The sequence below is a fragment of the Mastigoproctus giganteus genome, chromosome 3 (genome assembly GCF_048544385.1).
Source record: "Mastigoproctus giganteus isolate SK-2022 chromosome 3, ASM4854438v1, whole genome shotgun sequence".
NCBI classification, from domain to species: Eukaryota; Metazoa; Arthropoda; class Arachnida; order Uropygi; family Thelyphonidae; genus Mastigoproctus; species Mastigoproctus giganteus.
In genome coordinates, this window is record NC_143577.1 from 174,840,759 (window position 1) to 174,854,139 (window position 13,381).

Genomic DNA, 13,381 nt, shown 5'->3' on the forward strand with positions numbered 1-13,381 from the left:
AATAATGATTTAACGAATAACTTTTGGACACTAGTGTACCTTTTACAAAATACTCTTTGCAAATTTAGCTGTTTTCTCAAACGAGAATGAAGCGGCCACCTGTTTCTAGAGTCTTACGACATTCCTGATTATTCCTTGAGGCCAACGCCTTTCAGGGTTGATTTTGCACACGCCAGTAATTTTTTTTTTTTTTTTTTTTTTTTTTGATAAAACCTCGAAATAGATAGCAGCACTATCAAGAGTATCTATCTCTGATATCAGTAGAATTAGTAGTTCCTGGCACTACTTTTAGGAGTGGGGTCTGGTTTTCTGATACCGGAATTAAAATAAAAATATACAGGCGAAAAGAAATACTAGGTGGCGTGCGAAAGTCAACCAGTTTACCAGTGTTGCTCCGGTACTAAGTGACCTAATTTTTTTGTAAAATGCTTAATGAAGTTTCAGTTACCTTAAGAAGCATTTAATTAATAAGCCTTTCTAAATATAAACACGCTACTTATTAGCTATGGACTCAAGGTCTGAATCCCATAACTATTCAAGCATGTATTAAAAACTGTAATGCTGTATCGTTCTTTTAATAGGAGTATTCACAGAAGAATCATAAATATTAATCTTTGGCATTTTCCTTACACCGCAGGATCCCTATGTTGTAGAGTTTACATTTCTGGTGTTCGTGAACGACGAGGTTAATGGCCTATGGGGGAAAATGGGAGTTAGGCTCACAAGATATTTTTGTACAAAATACATTTTTAGTGTATTAATATTTACACGACCGATATTGATTAGTAATTGACTGGTCATTTTTTCAGGCACACTGAATGAAAGTATAGATGCTATCGCTCTAAATTTTGGACCCACGATAGACTGAGAAATAGCTCCATCTGACATTTAGAAACTATACTAAACAAACAAATCCCCCCCCCCTCCGACTCCCCTCGATGGCGGACCTGGCCTTATGATGTGATGTTTTGACACCGTGTATCCATAAGTTAACCTTAGCATTTATCATTGTACAAAGCTGCTAAAATATGATGTAACTGCACCTGGTGCTGCATCTTCACACACCCAATTATTATGAGGACAACTTTCTGTAAAGTGTTCAGTCAGCAAAATAAATTGTAAAACAGTAATTATATGTACCACGTTAAGCAGACAATATAATTAACAAAATATACACAATATTTTGTGTAGTTTATTGCATGAATAAAATAATTATTCATGCAATAAACAGAATGTATATATGCATTCTTCCGCGCCGATTTTCATTCTTATTTTCCTAAGTCTGCACAATCGGCATTTCCTAGATTGGTAAGATTAAAAGCACATAGAAAAAGCACGGTTACATTTCAGTGAATGATCGAACAGTTGACTCGCGAAAAGTAAGCTATGGTTTTAAAAATTCTTTTCCCAAATTATCAAAGCGCGAACGTTAAGGTGTAATGGAAGTTAAAATTACGCAACAAAATGAAAGTGGCATCAATGTGTCATCTTAAGTCATCATATGGTTGGGAGCACTCACCAAGTAACAACACCTGACAGTACAAATTGCGACGGCACAAGAAAAAGCCAAATGTGTATGGTAGTCAAGTTTTTTTTTTTATTATTTTTTTATGAAAACCCCAAACACGAAAGGTATCAAAACCTATAGTACTTAGTACCGTGCATGGGTTGAAGGAGAAGTATGGGGGGGGGGGAATGCCGGAAACTTTGCTCTAGAGACTAAACATGGGTTTCACCACTTCAAGCCTCCAATAAGCAAAGTGGTAGTATTACACCGGTTGATGAGAGTCATCTACCACTTAAAATTATGTTACGTTTCTAAAATTTAAGTCGTTATAAGTATTTAGTTGGAACCAATTCCATAATATTACAGCAACAACAATACAGTATGTTTATAAGAATACTGTAATCAATAACCAATTTGTGGTTTGGAAAAACAGGTTTTGAAAATTGGCAAATATGCACAAACAAAAAATCTCAGGTAGGTCAACTTTCAAATGTCGATCAGTTGAGGAACTATTAATTATATAGTCCACGAAAATTTATCAAAAGAGGAACCAAAAGCACTAAAAATACTACGTGTACAGTATATAAATTTCTTAGTCGTAGTCTTCATATACATGCTTATAAAATTGAATGAATCCAAAAAATATACTCACGTGACAAAGAACCTCGCTTTGACTTTGTAGTACTCAATGTTGTCTATGTTGAAAATGATTTTGACCTTCTGGAAAGATTTACCTTTCGGGTTGAAGCAACGTTCGAAGTTATGAGTGGAATGGGGTTTAGAAATGAAGCCTAGGAAATATCATGAGACTCTCCTAAGTTAATGCGTGGTGTCCATATAAAGCCTTAGGACAATTATTTGCAGATAAAACCATTACGGGAGAAATATATTTTTGATTCTCCAGCTCGAACGACCTGCTGTTTTAACATCACTGAATACCTTCCTACTTCATTCCGGAAGTTTCACGTTAAATGGGCGAGAGGTTACGACCGCATCCAAGTAGCTATGGACAATCACAACAGACAATGGTACAAAGAAAGATAGGATTCGAGTTACCAATTAACCATTTCAGGTGTTACACGTGCTGAAGTGACGTTACAAACATTGCAGAAGCATTGGAAAATGAGACTATAATTATAATGTAAGTTTAATATTTTGATTTTTTTTAAAAATTAGTTACTACAAATCGAATTTCTATGATTCCTTGTGAACAATTGTTTCTTGACTGTCGCTGTTGATAATCTTCAATCAGAATTTAAATAACTTCCTCTGTAGATAAGTTTGTAATGTTGTCTGCCTTCCTCTCCCCCATTCAGTGGGTTTCAAACAGAACTATATTTTAAGCTATTTCTAATTTTTTGGAAAGATACTGGACTTCACACGTTCCTACCTCGAATCTTGAAAAATGTCAGATGCGTTCATGGCCGTGCCACTATTTGCATATTGTGTTTTGTTCAGCTAAATTAACGTTTTGTCATTTGTTACTTTTGTGCAAATAAACGAACAAAAATATCTTTTTTCGGTACTCTGTATGAAGTTCACGAAGTATTGTTATTAATAAAAATACTCGAAGATGTTGCAAATAAAATAAAAGTGTTGGCCATAGGATAATCACATGATATGTAAAATATCGACTATCTATTGATGTAAAGGCATGTGTATAATTAAATTTTCTGTTTATAATCTGGGACGGTCAGAAGAGTTTACAAGGAAACAAGAATACTGCAGTATTTTGTGGTATCACAAATTTGAACAAGTGGAGTGCATGACTCTGCTTTCAACCGATTATTCAATTACCGCTGTTGTGCCTTTGTAGTAAGTTGTAAGAATATGAATTAGCCATATCCTTCCAACTTATTAAAGAAGTATCCTTACTGTACCGTTAACCGAATCCTCAAATCTTAAAAATATGATTTTTATCGATATTAAACAATTAAAACACTCGACAGCATTAAAAATTAAGTTCCTTTAAAAGATTTTTTAGAATATACAGTATCTTTATATAGTAATCAACAAGGACCTGAGCAACCGCTAGCATTATTCCTATATCAGTGTAACGCAAACTACTTTTTCGGTGCAGGAGTCCTTTCGGTTCCTAGATTTACCAGCAACCCTCACCCGCAAATAAATAAATAAAATTAATTTTCATGAAATCTAAATTTCTGTAATGACGACTCTTATACCACGTTAATATAACTAAATCCCTATACATGAAAGTAACGTTTCAGGAACCCATCTTCAGGCCATACATAGGCTATTGCCAATCTCCTGTTTGCCAAATGTCTAAATTCCAACTGCACGTTCTGTCGATATTTGAGACATTCGACAAGCAGGAAGTTGGCAATAGCCTATGCATGGTTTGAGGATTCTGTTCGATATAAGCGATTACGCTTATATCTTGGCTTCCAGAAATGCAAGAAGGTAAAAAGTCTCTAACAACTTATAATTAGTGGGAGGGAATAACTTTGTATGTAACTCATTCGTGTCGTATATTGATGAGCAAAGAGTTTAACTTCTTACAGTCTCCCCCCACGATTTTCGCGGACAGTTTGCATCTACAACAGGCCGCCGTAGCCTAGTGGTTAGGCGCGCGGGTGCATAAGTACACGTGCCTTGAGTGACCGGGGTTCAAGCCCGTGACCACTGAATACGGTGCTGTTTCTTGTATTCTGTCTATCTTGTGAACTCCTCTGACCGTTTGGTCGTCCCGGAGTATAAACAGAAAATTTATTTATTTATTTACTGCTCTATACTTATGTTTATACGTGGCCCATGAAACTGTTAATGGGCCACGTAGAGATACTTTGGAATATAATAGTGGATAATCTAAGATTTCAGTAGCGTTAAGCAGCAAGGGATACACGATAACATAACATGATTTACAACTGACTTGCCAATAACATAAAGGTTCTATGTTCCCCCTCACAGTAATGATGAGACTTGGTTGAGAAGTTTATCAATGTGATGATTGAATCTCAGCTTGGTATGAAAGACACCCCCTGAGTATGCGTGAGCACAGTTGTAACCGAAGTTGCTTGCCTGCTGTTGATTTTTTTCTGTGACTTCACTGGAGTATGAATTGATTTTGATTTGTGTAAAGGATTTTTAAATCATCAGCAAATGTTAATATATCTGGTCTTTTTGTTACAAACGGGACAATTATAGCTGTAAAGAAGGCCGGATAGAACCCCTCTTCCTGTGAGACTTCTCGAGGTATCCGTTTGACATATACTTTACTGTTGACACGGAGTAAAATTGAGCATTCATGGAGAGTGGATGAAAGGAAGTATAGCGAATCTCCACCATTGAAGAAAGAATCTTCAAGCAGGATTAGAAAGAAAGGAACTCGAATGGCATCGACTGCAGCTTCAATGTCGATGTAATTAATGGCAATTCTTTCTACTCAAATGCGAAGAGGATGTGTTATGGGTGGTATTGCGTCTGCATTAGCTGCTGAGGTTGACTCCAATACTATTATGAGTTGCTTGGTGAGAGTCGACCTGTTTGGCAATGAAAAATGAATAAGGGGAAGTATCTGCTTTGTTAACAGAGGAAGGAAGGGCCTCTCGAGTAATTTTAGAAGGCACGACAAGTTGGATATTGTTCGGAAGTGCTTTTCTAGTATTGGCGTTATGACTTTGGATACGGCCTCACCAGATAGGTCTTCCAGTAGCGAAGGAAAGTGTGTTGAGAGAGAACAGCATTGAAAATCTGTAGGAGGGGGTTTGATGATGTATGGTCCAAGACATCATCTCAGCATAGATTGAGGTATTGCGTCAGCATCAGCTATTGTAGATGCTGGGGGATGTTCAATAATTTTTGGAGATCAAGGTGATCTGGAAATAGGTAGAATAGGATCCTGATGTACATTTTTAGAGGCCAAGTAAACATTATGATATATATATTTATTTTATTTTATTATTTGATCTGGAAATAGGTAGAATAGGATCCTGATGTACATTTTTAGAGGCCAAGTAAACATTATGATATATATATTTATTTTATTTTATTATTTTTTTCCCTTTTATTATAGAACACGAACAAGAGGAGTGCTTACCCAACAACTGGAACGCTTACCCAAGAAGCAGAATGCTTAATGGGAAAAGGAAAAGAAGAAGAAAGGTGCATTCAGGAAAAGGTATGATCGTTTTACTAAAGGTCACACGTCAAATAAAGGGAATTTACGAAAATTCAAAACTAAAATGCGTTTAGAAATTATTTACTTAGCTCAGATCATTTGCTGTACGTGAGAAATCGTTAGTGGTCCAGTCCGATACGTATTACCATTTGGTAATCCGTATGTGATCACCTCTTATATATACGTATTTTGGGTTTGTTTTCGCAATGCTTTGAAGATTATCATGTTTGTTATACGGTAGTGTAAATTAATATTTAATTTACTCTTGATAACAAATATCTTTGTAACAAACGATAAATGAAATTTACTGTATTTACTTTATATATTTAGTTGGAATAATGCATTTAATTCGTGAGAGTTCAATATCATAAATCGTAGAATCACGCTTTCAGTGAGGCTACGAAGGCACCAAAACAAATAGGAAAATGCAGAAAACAGAAGTAAATTAGGACAATACAATATTTGAATAAACTGATTATCATATTTTTTTTTCGAAAAAAAAAAAATGTCTGACTTGATAGTATATGTATTTGACTTGGTAATTGTATCTGACCCAGTAGCAATAACTGTTTGTTCACGGGAACAAGGAGAGCGTGAGTTCCCCTATTCTCTTCCCTTTTGTATAGCCATTTGTTGCAATATATAGATAACTGGAGACACAAGTGTTCCGGAAAACTTTGGGAACGTTCTTGTTATCAGTGTCTATCACTGTGGGACAGATGGTCCAAATCACAACGGTGGGGAGAACACCGCCGGCTACTTTTGTAGTTACTTGTTTACCCTTCGAACGTACATACTGGAAGTTCCAGTCATTTCTTCTCATATTTCTTTGTCAGAACTCCCTCGTGTGAGGTCTGTAATAGGATAAGACAGAAACAGTAGCTGTACCATTCTACAAGAGGTAGCGTTGCTGTAGGTTTCAGAAATACCACCGCACTGGGCCTTTCCCACGTTGAAGTAGCCGAGTGGTCAGGAGAGAGGGTGCAGTAGCATGCGCTCTTTGAGTGGACCGGGGTTCAAGACCGTGACTGCTAAATACGATCAAAGTTTGTATTGATGATTTATTGTAAACTCCACTGACTGGTGGTCGCGCCGGGGTATAAACAAGAACATTTTTTTTAATCCCCACACCCATTTTCGAAGCTCTTTTCTTTTTTTTTTTTTTGTTGGTTTCAGAATGCCCGATCTACTTAACTAACTCAGCCATCAGTGATTAATCTTTTCTTTTTTTTTTTTAAGGAGTATTATACTTCGTACATTGAGATCAACCCCAAAGCAAACAAAAACATCCTATTATTTAAATAAAAAAATTTAATTTAAAACAATACAATAAAATTTATCAAATGGGCAGTGAGGGAAATTTTTTAATATTCAAACTTCCTTTTACGAAAATAAAGAATTCCATCCGAAAATTTCATCAATACTCAACACCGTGAAACTGATTGTCTTATTTAACATCAGGTAGTTATATCAAGAAACTCAGGGCACAGAAACTCAGACCATTGCAAAATTGTAACGTAACAAAATACGTAACTTCCTGGATGTTTATTCACTTTGATCGTATAGCTTAGCAGTCCTTCGCCGTCTGAAAATGGTTTGAAATTTGCTTACCTTCACAGACTGGAGAAATTTTCTATACAGGACTGGTGTGCCTTGAACTCGGATATCGTAAATCGAAACCTGTTTACCTAAAGAAACAATAATATAATAGGGGATTACCTTCTTGACCAAGGATGAGTTACAAAAAAACTTTTATAGATATCATTAAAAATAGCATATTTAATCAACTATCAGTCATAAAGTTTATAATAGTGCTTATTATACTAAACACATTATAATTACTGAGACAGTAGCTCTCACTAAGTGTTATTACTTTTATCTTCACTTCCATATAATGGCTTTTTTTTTTTTCTAAGTTTCTTCACAACGCTCTTATTTGGACACTGACGTTTCCCTTCGTAGGACTTTTAGGAATGCTTTGGAATCAGAGAATCTGGTCCTTCGTGACGGTATTGTAGTTTAGCCACTCGCTTGGAGAGGTCTGGGTTCGAATTCCCTCAATAATTGGAATTTCTAAAGGTCTAGTTAATCGGGGTTGTAGTTAGCGATTTCAGGCGGAGGGTGTAGGGTTTTTCAGCCCGCACAACATGCAAATCGCTCGTGAACATGTACTTGTGCAGACGTAATATACAATGGAGTCTTAGTCGTTGATGCTCCAAAAAACCAACAGACAGATGACTGCTTCCCGTGTTCTTTTGTATGTAGAATCTGAAGTAGAATTGAGTGGGCAGACTACAACGGATGCAACGTACCGCGCCCCTGACTGCAAAAGGTCCAACAAAACGCCCGCCCTTCAACTCTGACAAGGTGAACTCCTCGCTGTTCTTTTCCTCAACATTAATTCTAGTTCACGTGTTTCTACGTCCGGCACTGCGTAAATGCAGACCAGACTGTCGTAGGTGTATTTTTAAGAATGTTTTATGTATTTCAGACATTTATAGTGTAAATTTATTTTTTGTTCTGTAATAAGCAACCAAGCAATGTGGATCACTTTTGGATAGAAAACCTTGTAATGCGGCAACTGCTTTTATGGTTAACGAAGTGGCATCATGGACAATAGTACAGACTTTTTCGCCATGGGTTAATTCTCGGTTTAGCCATAGTAACTGCAGAGAATCAATCATAAATCTTGCAGTTGTGAAGGTGATTGACGTTATTATTGAGAACCTCACTAGGAAGCAGACTGGACAAGAAGATTCTTTGCTTGATTTCTCAAATATGAACAAGCATCTGAGCGTTTCATCGGCGGATATCCAGATGCAGTTTTTTCCAAAATTTTGTAGAATTTTTGCATATTGTGTGGTATTTGGATTATGCGTATTTGCGCATGCAAATACACAACAAGTCCAGAGTGAATTTTTATGCATATTCTGTGTATAGTATGATTAAACTGTTATTTTTTTTTCTTACCTTTTTTGTACTAAAATGGCTAATGTCTAAGTAAAATAATTGTTCAGGCGTAATATAAATACAGCATGCGAAAATTAACATTGTCCCTTTTAGAACCAAACCACTGAAGTAATAACATGGGTAGTAATTTGTTACTTAAGTTAGTTAAGTGTTGATTGATGTAAGTCGAGGACGCTCTGTTATTATTTTTTTCTTTCTTTTTTTCACTCGGGGCTACAATTAGTCTTGGAACGAAGTGTAGGGCATGAATCATTAACCTACGGCACTCGTGCCAAAGGTGAGTCATATCATTTAATCATCCAAACAACTCACTGCTATAAACGTTATAAGAAAGACAGAAACGCAGCCGTGGTCATGTTTCAATTTAATCTCAAAGTAAAGTCCCCTAAATGTGTTGCAAAAAAATGTTTTGTTGGCTTTAACTCACCCTGTGAGCATCGATTGTGACAGAAGGTAGCTTCCATACAGAATATATGCTCCTCCCCTCCCCATTTCAAAAATTCACCAATGGTGCCAAATAGGTACTCCACAATAGAGTGCTAGAACGCACACGTCCCCAGGAAGGGCTACTAAACCTCAGTTTTATTTATTTACGAAATGTATAAAGACGGATGTATAATGCAAAATGTAATAAGAGAAACAAATTTTTAATGCTAGTGTATTAAATTCAATATACAGCTGAGATACAATGGCATTATGATATCATCTCGCGTGGTTTAACGTGGAGAAATGCAAGCGCCAGCCAGGACCATGAATTCCACTATCAACCAAAGCAATATCCTACTGAAAAGATATTTATGTCGAACTTACTATTTCGTAAGGTAAAAATGTACGTAATCTTAATGCCATCAGAAACAAATTCCCCGAGAGTTAGATTCCGAGATGCATAAAATGATCGGGTGTTTCCGATAAGTTCCAAGCTTCACTGCTTAAATGAACATTCCTCCAAGGATTGTGATATCCAAGGCTGTGAGATCCATCATCGTAAAATGATCAGTCTTGTTTTATTCGATAATGTGGAGAATGCTAACACTTCTTTCGTTATTCAGGAGAAATGTTCTAACCATGTTTGGAGGCCCAACTTGTTTCCATGGTGTTCAGTACTTTCAACAAAACGCTGCACCTATGCACTTTGCAATGACCGTTGGATAACGGATAGACTACAAACTTCCAAGCAGATGGATTACCAGGAGGGATCCACTGGAATGGTCTTATGCTCATACAAATCTTACCCTTATAGATCCATATACAGTACTTTTAAATATGGCTGAGGTTGCAATATATGCGCATCTCTAGGCCAATTGCATGTAAACGGGAGGAAACACCGAATTTCCGGAGATCGACTACGCGCCGAGACCATTTCACGTCACTTCGGAATCTTGTTCAGGAAGTGATAGTAAATATCGCATAGCCATATGTGCATGCTAACATTGGACAACATTCTATTTTCTGTTAATTTTCCAAGTTTAGCATGACGAGGATATTTTATACTATTTTTTTTTTTTTTTAATCTAAACAAAAGTTTCGAGAAATTTGAAACTAAGAGAATTATATTTTTCAAACAATTAAAATCAAAATTTCAGATGTATTTCATTATCGTAATCACTGCAGAAATCATTTTTAAAAAGGCTGATTTTACGCAGAACAAAATAAAAAAATGCATAAGACGCATTTACTATATTTTCCCTATAAAAATTTAACTAAACGTGCACTAAGATTAAACACAATCAGGAAAAACCAAATTGATAACTATTTAGTTCAACAAATTTCAACGTCTTCCGCAGTTAGAAGTTTGGTCTAATACGGCATTAACTAGGTCGGTGACCAACAACCAGTCCCTGCTAGTACACTCCCACATTGTGGTATTCGCCCATCACTTCGGTAAGATCGTTGTCCTGTTGTATCCTGGTGGTGGGTTTTCCACGTGCCCTCTTTTAGCTGAATTGTGCTTCCTACTATTACCCGCATTGTGGAAATTTCTTATGGTTGCAATGAAGAGAGCATAGAAAGTGATCTGGAGTAGGTTATCGATCTAAACAGAGTGCTGTGGAATTTTATTAAAATCATACATTTTTTTTTGTGTGTTAATAGAGTTTCTACTACAGGTATATTTCAAAATATGCAATGACCTGGTTGCTTTCGTTGGGAATTACAGAATAGTATGTGGGCCAATTATCGTGATGTTTTCGAATGAGGACAAAAGAGGATCAGTCACATCATGAACTCAGTAGCAAAAGCAAACAGTTCATTACTGTATTTTATTACTTTTATTTAGTTATTGGGAAAGTTAACGGGCGGGTTTTGGGATAATAAATAGGTCATGATACTTTCCACATACGAGCAAATTTGCTTTAAAAATTAAATAGGCTAATAACGTGCGATGTTTTCTTACCTTCCTACTTTCCCAGAAGATATATAGAAAGTGAAAATCTCTTGTCAAAATTAACCAAACAGCATCTCCCAATTGTACATATATTTGTGTGGATTAAGGTGATCTTGGTTTATACTTTTAGTTGCGTCAAAAATCTGATATATGCAAAAAGATCTGAAGAAATATAAAGTTAGTCTATAGTTCTTGTAATTTGCCTGTTGGAAGTAAAGAAGATACAATACTTATTTTCGAGAAGTCGGAAGTATTTCCTATTCAATGAAACATCGGTGTACTTCTTTACTCCTCCCTATACTTAGTAAAAAGAGAGAGTTGTACAATTAAACATCTTGGGAACAAAATACAATCGAACAAAAAAATGAATCAGTCGGCAGTGAACACGGAAAGAAATATGAAAAAGATAAACTATATGAATGACGAAACCACATTCATGTGCATGTAAGGGCAGTGCTCCAACAGCAGCCCACATGATAGTGGCCAATGTTTTGTGTAATTTTAGCAATGCATGACGAATTCACTGAGGTATTCTGCCGGTGTTCGTTCGTTGACTCTGAACAGGAAGAAGAGAGAAAAGAGCAAAATTTCCACCACGAACTATAAACAGCTGTTTCCAGCTTCATTTAATAACATACATATATAAAATCAAATGAATAGATATAGATCCCTCCCCGACAAAAAAAAAAAAAATCCTATGGTAGTGTGCCATTTATACTGTATATGGAAATTTATTAGTTATCATGGACTGCCTCATCCCTTTGTCTTACCTCTGTACTTTTAATATAAACTTGTATAGTGATTTCTAGGTCATTTAAATTGGTGGGGGAGGAAGTTTCATTTAAATCGTATTATATTTATATCTTTAACTTTTAACCATATCTGTATTTCGTTAGATTCTATATGTACTTAATGAAAACCGAAGAAGGATTGACTAATAAAACTGGAAAAAGAAAAGCTGGTACAGATGTGTCAATCGGTAATTCTTCAGAAAAACTAGTCGTATATATGATACTGTAGCGCGTTTAAATAAACTGTTCTCCTCAAACACTCCGCTTCGGTAGCGAATTTCATCGAAAGAGAACACAAAAGGTGGCTAGTAGGAAGGGAGTGGCTGCCCCAACCGCACCTCATCTACTAACGGAAAGATGTGATAGACATTTCTGACATTAAAACAAAGTTCCGGCAATGGCTATCAGGTCATGTTACAGCTTTTCAACACGAGTTCGCTTCCGGTAGCAATTCTGACACTGATAGATCCGGTTGTGTCGTAGGTCGCGTAGAGTATCCACGTCAGGGTCATCGAATGGTATTCGTTTTGAACATCCAGAGTATCGATTGTAATAACCGGTCAGAGAGGAAGAGAGAGCATAATATGTTTTTTCTACGTTTGTTCCTTGCACCAATTGTCACTACTAATACTAAATAGTATAGTCCGAGATGCAAAGGATGGCTAAGTGTCAGTAAAAGTTCGAATCCCTGACTCGTAAATTCAAACGAAAGTGGTAACGTGTAAGAAAGCTGTCGGTAATTTTGCTTACGTGCTTAGTCACACGCCTACTTTGGTGACCTTTGACATACTAGGACATGGGAGTGGTTGTGAAAGACAAACAAGTATACCAGTGGCAACGTCCTCCAAAGAATATGATTTTTTTGTTTTTCTTATGAAGATTTTTTGCTTGTTTCATTATACCCATACCATCGTTTTCAAAAAATAATTTAAATATAATAAAAATATTTTGATTTGGCCCAACTCCCAAACGAAAAGAGAGTTCGCTGGTCGTATCTAGTTTAGAGCTATTAAAAAAATACTGTAATAATAAAATAAAAAATAAGTGAGAGTAAGAAAAACGTAAAAGGATCCATATCAATCCCTTGGTAATGTACACCGCCACTCGCTGCTGGTACATGAAAATTATTATATCAATAGTTCTTTTGTACCAATGAAGGTGCATGTAACCCAAGAATTGGTATAGATCCTGGATGGATTGCTACTGTCCTCTTGTTGAATAACAATTCTCTACAAAATTAGTTACCACGATGATTGTAATTTTAACTTTATTTTAACCTGTATGTGTTATGGAATAGTTTATCATAAAACCAGCATTTCAATTGCTGTACCTGGTGCCATTTTTGAGCTAAGACGATGTTAAAAAAAAAAATCCTTTTATTTTTAGTTCACATTCAAAGAAAACAGTAATTATGTGGTACATGTATGTTATCATGCGTATACCTAGTGGGTTTGGTATAGGTTCGAACAAATATTGTAAATACAATATTTGTAAAGCAAAATGATGCAAGGAATACAAATAAATCGGTTACTACTCATTATCCTCCATTGTACAGTTGCCCTCTTGTTACAACGATGTTATTATGAAATAAT

The 13,381-nt window shown here is 36.0% G+C and overlaps 1 protein-coding gene across 1 annotated transcript in view; it reads right to left on the reverse strand.

The window, feature by feature from the left end:
• LOC150088423 (uncharacterized) overlaps positions 1-2,394 on the reverse strand; it is a 291,584-nt gene extending 289,190 nt beyond the window's left edge. Inside the window, exon 1 of the mRNA XM_090370152.1 lies at positions 2,160-2,394. The gene's annotated coding sequence lies outside the window, so the exon portion shown is untranslated. The remainder of the gene's footprint in view (positions 1-2,159) is intronic.
• Positions 2,395-13,381: the final 10,987 nt, after the last annotated feature.